Here is a 12,448-nt window from a genome sequence, read left to right as displayed (position 1 = left end):
TGTGCCCCATCAGGTCCAACAGGCTACACAATGACCCCGGCCTGCAGTGCAGCCCCTGCCCTCTCACGTCTCCCTACTCCCCTCCCTCCTCTCCCGATGCCGGTGCCTATGTATTTACAACGAGAATTTGTTGTATGTTCTATGTTTTTTCATGTCTGGAACGATCGACCTGGACTGTACGCAGAATAATACTTTTCACTGTACCTCGGTACACGTGACAATAAATCAAATCCAATCCAAATCCAACATTTTATAGAAAGGTTAAAATGAAGAATAGAAGATGTGACTTTGAAATGGGGTACTAATGATGTCCAATTATCCAAAGCCTTCTAACTCTTCTTATTCTGAATACTGCATGTGGCTTTAACTTGCTGGCCAAGAAATCTGGTTGCAAGAAGCAGGTGCTGTCCACCTCATGTGGCTTGTGGTCTGCATGCATTCTGCATGCTGTGCCTCGTATCATTATAGTCGGGAGACCTGTCGCCATCCAGAGTGCCTATCTAAAACTAGCATTAGGCTCATTGCTTCTCCAAATCGGGAAGTCAATACCTTTATAAAACATGAGTGAATTGTATGCAGCTGTCATTTTTCTCGGGCATATGGCGATCAAATTGTTGATCTTTAATGGAACCCCAGATGCCATAACAGTTCGATGAAGCTCTTACAAGGCATTGCCTTTGTTGTTTCATAAATGTTTTATGCAGTGGAACTTTGGCTGAGTGAACATGTTACGTGACCCAAGAGCATGATTTTTCAAAATGATTCGTCATGTCAGCAGTGCTCAGAGTAAAGTCATTGCTTTATGTGGGAACAGTTATATTAATTACACATTAAAAATGAACATTCACCAGAAGCTGTCATGCAACACAGACTATTGGAAACTCATGGGCTGGAGCTTTATGGCCCCTCTCGTTCGGTGGAATTTTCCTGCCAAAGACAATGGGCTCTTGAACGGCTCGCCTCATTTTGCAGCCAAGTTTCGACGGGGCCACAAGGTTCCGGCCATGAAATTACCAGTATACTTCAAAGGACATGGAAGGTGATTATGCATCAGTTTGCTTTCTGCTTATATATTGGACCTCACATTTATTATTCCATGATTTATTATTGTCTTCAAATTTAATTATCATGCTAGAGGGGGAAATAACTATTTGCAAAACAATAGGCTGAGCATCAAGATTCTGTTCAGCACAGGGCTAAATCGCTGGCTTTGAAAGCAGACCAAGGCAGGCCAGCAGCACGGTTCAATGTAACTTCATTTGAGGCCTGCTTGTGACAATAAGCAATTTTCATATTCATATAGAACCACGATAAGTCCATACACTTTCCATCTGATGGAAACAAGAAAACGTCCAGCTACCTTTTCATTTGCATGACTGTGGCATTCAGCCAGCAGTGAGCACATTGCTGTGTAGCTGTACGACTGAGTACAAAATCATAAGTTGGAGCTAGCCTGGAATACTTAAAGACAGACGGCAATTCTTAAAGGGGAAATGGAACAGGCACTGAAGGTCATTGTCAAAGTGAGTTTGACCTGGGAATGACATCGCAATGCCACAGAGGTCATTCTCCAAGGTTCTCCGATGCAACACTGCAGGCAGTACAGCGGTAGAAGGAGCAAGAGAACAGGCTGGCCCACAATAGATGGCAGCAACAGCTAACTGGTTGGAAGGCAAACGGGCTGTATTAACTTATCACCATGGAGAAGATTGATTTTATCCATCAGTGAAGTAGCTAGCCATTGAAGCCATGGCCAGTACAGGCTGAGACCATTGAAGTTGGCAGTATGTTTCTGCATTGTGCACGTCCTCAAATTCCACTTCACCCTCATCCTATAATCTGTTGCATATTAAAATTAACAGGTAGTGAGCTGGATTCTCTGCCTTGCGCAGCTGATAGCAGAGTGCAGAATCCAGCATCGGGGAGACAACGGGATCAGCGCCGGACGCCGACCCGCTTCCGATGCTCCAGTCCCCCACTGGCATCGGGTTCGAGGTTCGCGCCCTGTACCAGTGGGAGGATGAAAATGGGTCATTAATTACCGGGGTGGGCACCATAGTCTCTGGACCCTCGCTATTCTACGGTCCTCTGGGCCATACCCATTGTGTCACAGAAGAGAAGTAAGCTCTCTTGTTAAAATAGTCTTTACAAAGTACTGATACAGTTAACCTCACTGTTGAAATATTTGGTCAACTGCTAAACCACGACTCTGGAGAGCGAGAATAGAAGTATATTTCTAATCTGAAACCTGCCTTCTTTTTCTTCTTTCTTCATACACTGGGGTTATGACCACTATTTTCCATAACCTTGGAAAGCTGCTATTACAGAACAAGAGATTTATTTTGAGATAATCGGATTTCTCAAGCAATTCCATAAGTCTTATGCAAGCTTAAAATGCTGAGATGTTATGAAATATTTAGATTTCACAGTATGACTTTTCTTTCCCTGAGGAAATTTCACTAAATCTTAAAGAATGTTTGCTGTCATTCGATTGTGATTGGAGCAATTGTGCGGAGAATAGTTTACCATTAATTTAAAATCTGCTTTAGAAGACAAGGAGGTTGGTCAGAGCCATTTTAGATGCCAATCAGTTGCTTTTACCTCATTTCATGCATAAAACCGCAACAAAGATTTGAGAAAACTTTGGCCAAGTTTAGACTTTTTTCCAACTTCAGAATGAACAGTGAAGTGGAAGATAGAAGAAAACAAGAAATGTAAAAATCATAGGCCTGATTTCTAACGTGGGATATCAAAGGGATAGAGTGGCTGAGACGGGGGGAGAGCAAGACTGGATGGAAATGGGGAGAGGTTGGTGGAGAAAGGGATTTGAGGAGAGGGGGAGTGGGCTGAGGCTTAAAGATGGGGGTGTGTAGGCCTGAGATTTGAGGGAGTGTCGGAGGTAGGTCCCAAGACTGGGGTGGGTGGCTGGCGCACAGACCCACATAGGTACGTTTCCAGCAGGCTTGAGGTGGGGGGGGGGGGGGGGGGGGAAGGGTCCCGGGCAGCCTGAGAGTTGGGTGCTGGGTATTGCCGACTTATGTCAGGGCAAGTGAGCTCAGGGAAGAACTGAAGGGGTGTGGGGGAGTGGGGTTGTGGGTGTTTAACCGTGGATTGGGCGGTATATTTTGTTGTTTAACATTTTTTAATTCACATGATATTTTCTGATTTTTTCCGTTCAGGTGCAAACCTTGCTAGGATGTTCATTCTTCCATGGGTTGCAGCACAGCTTGGCCGATGGGGAGTGCAATAAGTCCGCGGAGGCAGAAGTCCCTTCACCAGAATTCTTTTTATTAACAAAACCAACAGCAGTACGACAATGTGCATTCAGCTTGCTGTCTACACTGGGAGTGCAGAGGATCTGACACTCCTTGTTATTTACAGATAAGAGGTTCCCTGATTGGGCCACTAATCAGGGAACTCGTATTCCAATTGGCCAATCTCTAAGGCCTGGTCTGAGTCATTGGTAACTTTTCGTGGCAGCTTGTTGAGCTCCTCATCATTTCGGATGTCGAGCAGTGGTGGAGGATGATGGGAGTCTCCTTGTGGTCCCAGACCATATTGCCCACTAGCTTCTGATCTTGTCGATCAAGCACTCCAGAACAGTGGCCAAATTAGGCAGGAAGTTCCAGGATTACGACTCATCAGCAGTGAAGGAACGGCGGTATAGTTGCAAGTCAGGATGGTGTGTTGATTGGAGAGGAACGTGCAGGTGTTGGTGTTCTCAGGCGCCTGCTGCCCTTGCCCTTCTCGGTGGTAAAGGTCATGGGTTTGGGAGGTTCTGTCGAGGAGCCTTGGTAATTTGCTAGCTTCCTTATTTCATTATATACTTTTAAATTTAATCCCACTGCCTACTCATTCCTCAATGGTGCCAAATTTACTAACTTCATTGATTATTTCTTGACCCTGCCATCTCCCACACCCCCGGTGAAGCACCCCTTCTTTTTCCACAGATTTGGTGACCCTGGTTCAATCTATACAGCAGAGACACTGTAGAATAATCAGAAGAGAGGGGTAACAAGCCAGTTAAAGTGGAATGGTGAGGGAAGTTCTTAGGAACAATATTGAAAATATGCAGTAAGATCTGTTTATTTTTTCCCTCATAACATATCGGAAACTGCACTGATCTCCTTCTGGATTGCTTTGGTGTCTAATAATCACACTTAAGACCTATGATGTCCAATGATCTCTTCCAAACAAAAATGATCTTTCCCACAAATTCAACAAGCAAGCTACCAGTGCTTCCATGATCTGCGATCAATACTCATTCCAATTTACATCATCTGATGTCAGATGAGTACTTACTGTTTATAAGCTTTTTAAAATGTTGAATCGATGTTCGATCTTTCAGATAGGGAAGACAACTGTGCTTGGCTGAGGCATTGCCATGTAGAAAGCAACAAGGAACTACAGGCTCCCCGAACTTCTGGGTAATTCAAAAGAGGTGCAAGGCTTGGACATGTTCCTTTTGTTTGCAGGCAATGTTAAATTTTAAAAGACCATTTGAAAGAAAAGACACCAGGGTGAGCGTAGATTTATAATAAAATTGTTTTTCTGGCTCTTGTACGGTAGATTAAGATTAATGAACCAGTTTGTGATAGATCTGTTGCTGTCCTTATGTCAAGATCTGAAAATATATTATCTATTCAGTCCAAGGATCTTGGCGTTTCCATCAACCTAGTATAAACTGAAAGACTAAATTGTGAATGATGAGGGATTATTTCTTAATTATTTCAAAACGTTTCATAAATTGGCTGAAGATCATTGGAAATTCTAATGAGGAATCTGTATTAACATTGGCCTTTTAATATGCGAATTAACTTCCCTGTCTGAGAAAAGTGTTGTATAACTGTTAAGCGGTTAACTTGGGAATGGGTTTGCCCCCAATTTCTGGGGCACCCCTGCTCACAGAGGGCTGGCGAGCTTCTGCTGCCCAGCAGCCCTTCAAGTGAGCAAGGCGTATTCCTCACTATCTGTTTGGGAACTCCCTTGTCCCTATCTAAATCTGGAAAGTAGGATTCTACTCACCGTACTTCAGGAAAATATTCGGTATTTATCTTCCCTCAACTCTTCAACTAAGTGGGGCATTTTCCTCACTGTCTCTTTAACTGATTTGAGACCCTGTTGGTCCCTGGTTTTCTCTGAGAATAACATATCTGTTAATTTGATTTCTGGGTCACTCCCGTCATCTTTTTAAAATTCCATGTGTCTTTCCTTGACCTCTTTGAATTCTATTGGCTTAGATCCTTCTGATTTAACTGGCTTCTCCTGAGCCACTTCAAGCCTCACGGGTTTCCTCAATCCCTTCTCCAGCTTTACGCAGCTCTGCAGAACTCTTCTACTTTTCTCTGGGCCCTTCAGTTTCCCTGGATCATCCTTGACCTTTTGGAGGTAACACTCTCCAGTCAACTGGGCCATTCCCCAATAAAAGGTCAACCCCTTGCATTGCTAAACTTAGGATCACACCCACTGTTACTGGTCCCATAACAAGCTCACTCTTTACATGAATTGTTACTAATGGTACATCAATACCACTCCAGTGAGTCCTTTGAGTAGTGCCCTGGAATTTGTTCTGCATCTTTATGGGACATCTTCAATTTTCCCCATTAGCAGCGTTTGTAGGCAACCAGTATCTTGGAGAATGTTGATCTCCTTTTCTGGTTTCTGGGAAGCACAGGGGTCATTTTCCCCTTGAATCCTGTAAGGTACCTACCTCCTTTATTGTATTTGCACCGAGACCCACAGTTTTTGTGACCATGGATATGGGCTGCACTACAATATTCCCTGTAATTCTGTGGCTAGGATGTTCCCTGTGGACAGGATGGTATAACTATGTGGTTGGAAGCTCATCTTGGGAACACCAATATTGTAAACAATCTGGTTCAGTCTCAGGCAATAACCAGGGAGTTGGATGGAGTCAGAATCAAGTGAATGAAACATAGAAACCAGGAGCAGGAGGCCGTTCGGCCTATCAAGCCTGCTCTACCATGCATAATGATCATCGCTGATCATCCAACACAATAGTGTTATGGGCCAGGGCTTAGAAACTCCAAAGTATATTATGAAGTCCACCTGACCTACAGCCTTCATGTTGAATTTGGCTAGGTTGAGCACAAGAGCCTTCCCTTCAGGTGTGATTCATGAGTCTTCATAGGCACTTTAATCAAAACAAGCTTTATTCTAAGAACTTAATTAACATATATATATATCAACAGCAAGAATTTTTATCAATTGCAAACATAAAGACCCCCCACAGCTACAGTAATCTATGTATAACACTGAATGAATTCCCCCTTAACTGTTCCAATTCAAAAACAAAATCAAATAAACCAAAAAACCCTTTTTCCAAGGGTGTGGCCCGGCACTCTGTATTCTCACTTGACTAAGACTGTTCTGAAATTCTGATCCAATTTTCAACCAGCAGATTCAACTCCTTCTGCAAAACAATTATATATTCAAAGCCACCACCAAGGTGATTTTTACTGGAACAAATATTTAAAATGAAAATGGAGAGAGACAGGCCAAAACACTTCTTTTCTCTGTCTGTAGTCCACAGCAGTCAAACTGAAAATGAAACTAAAACCTCACAGCCACAGATCAGCTTCACCCACAAAATGGCATCACTGAAGCCATGTGATAAGACAAAAACCTTTCTTGAAGGGACACTACAATGACAATAGACTGATCCTGCCTTCCCCCCATATCTTTTGTTCCCCTTCGCCCCAAGTGCTATATCTAACTGCCTCTTGAAAACACACAGGAGGGGATTCTCTGTCCAGTGACTCCGGAACCGGGAAACACGGGTGGGCAGAGAATCGCGCATGAGCCAAAAATCGAGGCCAGTGCCACGACGAAATGCCATACTCAAGTGCCTCGACAGCGGCGTCAAAGCATTCTACTCCACACATCCAGTAAACGCCGTTGGCCTATCATTAACAGCCCCGACCTGGTATTTTCCGAAGCCTCCGCGATGCTCCACCTTCAACAAGAGGAATTTCCGACAGTGGGTTTCACTCACGGTTGGTGGTTTTAAAAATCAGGAAACAGGTACCATGACTGATGAGGGAGAGAGAGGAGGTAGGTCAACTTCATGTTCCCAGATGCACGACCACGGGCTGCCAGGCCTGCTGCTAGCAGGGCTGATGGGGGTGGGGGGCTGGGGGGGCAGGGGGTGACCAGGTGATGGGCCACGGGGTCGGGGTGACCCTCCCCGGGACTGGGGAGTCCAGGCATGGAGCGCCACTGCCCCGCCAACAAGGCAGCCACCTTTCTGCACACCCCACTGACGGCCCGTCGTTGTGCAGAGTGACACCAGCCGTATGGGTGCCCCCATCCCTGCACTCCAGCATCCTTTGACCCCACCAACCCCCCCACAACCGAGCACCAACCGCATGTGCGGCATCATGCAGCCTAACCAAGAGAGCGCCGGCAGTAGCCCCTACAGAAGGATGTTGGATGGGGCCTGCAGAGCATACCACTGGCGTGGGTAGGGCCAGCCACCAATAACCTTGCCGGCAGGGTCCTGTGCCTGTCAGCAGAGATGGGTATGCGCCACCTTCTCCTGGGGGTGGGAGATAGAAAGTACACAGTGTTAAATTGTCAGTGTTAAATTAACGTGGTCAGCACAGGGGCTGGGCAGCTGGTGCCCTCCATGGCAGCTGGTATGGGTGTGAGTATGTGGTGCAGGGTGGGGAGTGTGCACATTGCCAGTGGGTGGGGTTCAATCATCCTCTTTGTGGGGGTCGGGAATACGGGTGTTTGGGATGGGGGTTGGTGCCAGGGGCACAGTTCATAGAATTTACAGTGCAGAAGGAGGCCATTCGGCCCATCGAGTCTGCACCGGCTCTTGGAAAGAGCACCCTACCCAAGGTCCACACCTCCACCCTATCCCCATAACCCAGTAACTCCACCCAACACTAAGGGCAATTTTGGACACTATGGGCAATTTTGTATGGCCAATCCACCTAACCCGCACATCTTTGGACTGTGGGAGGAAACCGGAGCACCCGGAGGAAACCCACGCACACACGGGGAGGATGTGCAGACTCCGCACAGACAGTGACCCAAGTCAGGAATCGAACCTGGGACCCTGGAGCTGTGAAGCAATTGTGCTAACCACAATGCTACCGTGCTGCCCACAAGTTCTGCTTATTCATCCTGGTCACCTTGAGGTTGTGCTGTCCGGTCCTGGCAGTGGGCCCCACGGCGCTCACAACCTCTGCCAGCTGTGCCGAAGTGGTGGAAGACAGCCTCCTTCCCACCCCGAGAAACGGGGTGGCCCGCCTCTCCTCCACGGCATCCCGAAGGATCTGCAGCTCTGTGTCCCCAAATCGGAGTGCTGCTCTGCGTGCTGCCATCTTGTTGGCTGGGAAGAGTATGTGTGTGGAGTGGAGTGCCAATATGTGGCAATCCCGATTCCGGCGAATCGGACACGGTTTTTCATTGGAATGGATCGAGTTCCACGTGGCGCCAGTGCTAGCTCATTAACGGATTATAAATTGTTCCGGGACCGGCGCCAAGTTAGTTGTCATAGAATTCCACCGATTCAGTCCCGGCATCAGCACCTAAGTTTCTGGAATGGAGAATCCTGCCCACAGTGTTTTGGCCCCAACTTCTTTCTGTGGTCATGAATTCCACAGGCCGATCATTCTCTAGGTGAAGACATTTCTCCTTATTGCAGTCTGAAATAGTTTACCCCATATCTTCAGACTGTGACCGCTAGTTCTGGACGCCACCACCACTGGGAACATCCTCCTTGTATCAAGCCTGTCTAGCCCTGTTAGAATTTTATAGGTTTCTAGAAGATTCCCCCCTCATTCTTCTGAACTCCAGCGAACACAGTCCGAACCAACTCAATCTCTACTCATACGTCAGTCCTGCCATCCCAGGAAACAAGAATATCCTTCCTCTGATAAGGAGACCAAAACTGCACGCAGTATTCCAGGTTTGGCCTCACCAGGACCTTTCTTGTGTAACTGCAGCAAGATATTCCTGCTCCTGTACCTGAATCCTCTCACTGTGAAGGCCATCAAACCATTTGCCTTCTTTATCGCCTGCTGCACATGCATGCTTAACTTCAGCAGGTCTCATTGCACATTCCCCTCTCCTAATTCATGGCCATTCAGATAATAATCTGCCTTCCTATTTTTGCTGTCAATGTGGATAACCTCATATTTACCCATATTATACTACATCTGCCATTTGCCCACTCACTCAACTTGTCCAAATCACACTGAAGGATCCCTGTATCCTCCTCAGAGCTCATCCTCCCACCCAGCTTTGTGCCGTCTGTAAATTTGGACACATTGTTCCCTCATCCAAAACATTAATATATATCTTATGAATAGCTAGGGTCCCAGCACCGATCCCAAGGTACCTCACTAGTTACTGCCTGCCATTTGGAAAAAGATCTGTTTATTCCTACTATTTGTTTCCTGTCTGCCAACCAGTTTTCTATCCTTGGAGTTTGGAGTGGGGACCGAAACTAATGGCTTCAACCTTCCCAATATTTAATTGGAGGAAATTTCTGTTTACCCAGGATAGATGTCAGATGAGCAGTCTGATAATTTAGTAAGAGTGACGGAGTTGAAAGAGGTGGTGAGGTAGAGCTGAGTCTCATCAGCAGACATGCAAAAAGTAACACTGAGATTATGCTGAATGTGACCAAGGGGCAGCATGTAGTTGAGAAAGTAGGGTGATGTCATAATCTTCAGGGACACCAGAGATACTGGTGTGAGGGGTGGTTGAGAAGCCATCGGAAGTGGGACTCTCAACATTTACATCATTGTCTAAGTACCGTGTCAAGTGGTGTCGATGACTCTGATCTTCCAAACCTCCCAACTTTAACAGTGGATGACCTGATTGGTGGAGTTCTGGTTAAGACAGTCTTTAATATTTTCTATCTCCTTCCTTCCCTGACAATCTCTTGTTTTTCTCCTGTTAATCTTTCTGTGGTGATCAGACACCCTGACCCTTCTGAACAGTGAACATATCCAATGAACTCAAGGGACATATTTACATATTAAAATCTCTGATGCTTTAACAGGCTGCAGTTAACATATGCATGTTTGTTTCCAGTTGCTACTGATTGTAGAAGGGGATGCTAATAATCTGGTCGAGAGAAATTCAGTCAGTGGTAACTCAAGTCCTTGATGTTTGATGACTTATTGGTTTGTCATATCATTCTTCTCATCCAAACTGGGTAAGGTCACTGAAGGCAACCCATTTCAGTCTGCTGCTCCAGCTACAGGTAACGTGGAATAACTGAATGTACATTTAATGTTGCATCCTCCATTGATTTGTCTATATTTGCAAAGACAAATCTGCTCCCTGAAGTGGGAGTGAATCACATTCTCATTGAATTCTTTCCTACGTGTATGTAATGAATATGTCATATCCTTTAAAGGTAAAATGAGCAGTTTAACCCATAAGAGGCTGTGTCACAAAGGTCAGGCATTTCCCTGATTTAATTCCAGCCTGTGCTGAGTAACATTTTGTGGAGGTGGAGGCATTGTGGTAGTGTCACTGATTAACAATCCAGAGGCTCCAGCTTATCCTCTGGAGGCATGGGATCAAATCCCACCATTGCAGCTGGTGGAATTTTAATTTGTAAATATAAATGGTAACTATAAACATTTACTATGAAAAGCCATTTGGTTCACCAGTAATGGATGACTTCATTCATGGAGGTGGGAAAGGAAATCTGCAGTCCTTACCTGGTCTGGCCCACAAGGGATTCCAGAAACACAGCAAAGTGGTTTACTGTTATATGCCACATGAAATGGCCAAGCGAGCTACTCAGTTCAAGGGCAATAGAGATGGATGACAAATGCTGGCCTTGCCAGAGATGCTCACATGCCATGTGTAAAGATTCTCCTATTCATCCCTGTCTGTCCCTTGTTTTTTCATTTTAATTTCTGTTGTGTTGCCATTTCAATTTTTGCACCTGGACAAGTAATGGGACCTATGACTTTAAGATGAACCTCACCTTTAATTCAAGTGGCTGGTAAACCAAGGATTGACTTATGATCTCGGGCAAGGCAGGTTGCAAAGATGGAACATCTTGATGGACTTGGCTGTCAGCCAATTGACTGTTTTGAATTGGCAGGTCTTGTCAAGGGCCCCTGCCAATTGGTCAAGGTTTTCTCTGGAATGTCCCCTCCTCTGTGTGACAGTGTTTGCTTTTACTTTTTGTTTTGGGCAGAAGTTGGAGGGTCACAGCCCTGATCTCGCTCTCTCTCATCTAATAGATTCTTTCTGATGATCCAAATTAAATACCTTTTTCTCTCCCTGGACAGATTGAACTGCAGAAAAATTCAGTCCAGCCACTAGCTGCAGGCCAGGTCAGTTGTTTGGAAACCCGTTTGAAAGTCTCATGTGGGGAACTCTGTTCTTATCTCAGTAATGCTGTTACTCATTCTGGTTGAGTTGGAAATCAGTAAGAATTAAACAGGCCTGAGGCGGATCCTTTGAATGAAGGTCCAAGTTAATACAAGTTAAAATCACTCTGCAGAGGGAATCCTGGGAGAGAGGGAACCCCACAGCCTGAGAATTCTGATTGGATGTTCCTGCCGGAAGACCCTCATTAACAATCCAGCTGGTGGCTTCAATCCCTAAGCAACCTGGGAGGAGAGCCTGCGACAATGACCTTGACAGTGGAAGCAAGGACACTCATCATTCATTTAATTCCTATTATTTTTATCTCTCTGTCTTCTTCTGTGTGTGGCTGTCTTGTGTGCGGTTGGATAGAGGGTGCGACGGTAAAAGCAAGGAGTAGTAGATGAGCTGGCCATTATTCTTTATAATTATTGCATACTTTTACTCTGTTCCTATTATAAATAAACAGTTATTGTGTTCAACATGCAACTCTGGCAGCTAAAATATATTGAGCAGTCAAGCGGCCAAATATTCTGAAAAACTTTCTATGAATTATTGGTTAATTTACTTGTGTTGTGACCCCGGGGTCTGTGGGGCTGGAATCGACTGTGCACGAACCCAGAGTGTCGTAACACATAAAAGAAAAACAAATGCTATTCAGTTGACTAGCAGTTGGTGCATGGATATTTATATATATTATATAGTTTCAGGACACTACTGTTATGTATGTGGGCTATTGTAGTTGTATGCAATGTCTCGTTCAGATCCAAGTCATGTGACATGCATGACATCATCAGCTACTTTGCAGGCTTTTAGGGAGTCTAGTACCAAATCTTGTACAGTGAAGACCTATTCAATAAACCTCTGTTAATCTTGCATCAAACCTACGTGCTTCTGCAATTTCATTTCTTTTGTACTGTTAGTCCAAAAATACAGATACAACAGTTTACAAAGAAGAAAACTGGCGATGAGAGTGGTTTCAGAAGGAATAAATACATTTTATTTTTCAAAATATCATTGGAGTGGAACAACTTCAATAGATCAATCAATCAATTTATTAAAAGTAGATCAGAAA

The sequence above is a fragment of the Scyliorhinus torazame genome, chromosome 3 (genome assembly GCF_047496885.1).
Source record: "Scyliorhinus torazame isolate Kashiwa2021f chromosome 3, sScyTor2.1, whole genome shotgun sequence".
Taxonomy (NCBI): domain Eukaryota; kingdom Metazoa; phylum Chordata; class Chondrichthyes; order Carcharhiniformes; family Scyliorhinidae; genus Scyliorhinus; species Scyliorhinus torazame.
The sequence above is the reverse complement of the archived record's forward strand: the minus strand, read 5'-3'. Positions refer to the sequence as shown.